This window comes from Myotis davidii, unplaced genomic scaffold (assembly GCF_000327345.1).
Source record: "Myotis davidii unplaced genomic scaffold, ASM32734v1 scaffold1388, whole genome shotgun sequence".
Classification (NCBI taxonomy): Eukaryota; Metazoa; Chordata; class Mammalia; order Chiroptera; family Vespertilionidae; genus Myotis; species Myotis davidii.
The window spans coordinates 196,905-197,806 of NW_006298864.1; positions in this window are offsets into that span (position 1 = coordinate 196,905).

Consider the following 902-nt stretch of genomic DNA (forward strand, 5'->3'; position numbering starts at 1 on the left):
ACTGAAGAGGATCAAAAGGAACAAACTTACAGTTATAAAATATACAAGTCATGGAGATGCAATGTACAGCGTGCTAATAATAATACTGTATGGCATAGTTAAAAGTTGCTAGCAAAGTAAATCTTAAAGGTTCTTATTACACACACATTTTTTGTAACTATGCATGGTGACCATGTATGTCAGCTAGACGTATGGTGAAAAAGTTTAATAAGTAATTTTAATGATTAAATATAAAAAATTTTAAAAGTGCCCGGCTGCCATGGCTCAGTGGTTGAGCATTGGCCCATGAACCAGAAGGTCATGGTTCAATTCCCAGTCAGGGCACATGCCCGAGTTGCGGGCTGACTGTATTTTAGGGCAATTTTAGATTTACAGCAACATTGAGTGCAAAGTATTTAGAAATCCCCTAAGCCTCCTATTTGTCCTTTTCATGCAAAACTCCCCCATGTCAGCCTCCTGCACCAGAATGCTGCATTTGTTACAATGAGTTAACATATTCGAGCATTAGCACCCAAAGTGCAGAATTGGATTATTGTGTTCACTATTGGTGTTGTGCATTCTGTGGGTTTTTACGAATGTATAATGACATAGCTACCATTTAGAATCACATAGACTAGTTTGGCTGCTCTAAAAAGCCTCTTGGTTCTGATACATCTGTCCCTTCCCCACAACTCCTGGCAACCAGTGATTATTATTTTTCAAAATATTTTTATTGATTTCAGAAAGGAAGGGAGAGAGAAACATAGAGTCATTGATCATCTGCCTCCTGCACACCCCACACTGTGGATCAAGCTCACAACCTGGGCATGTGCCCCAGCTGGGTATCAAACTGACTTCCAGGTTCATAGGTCAATGCTCAACCACTGAGCCATGCCAGTCACGCATACTGTATTCTTAGTTTT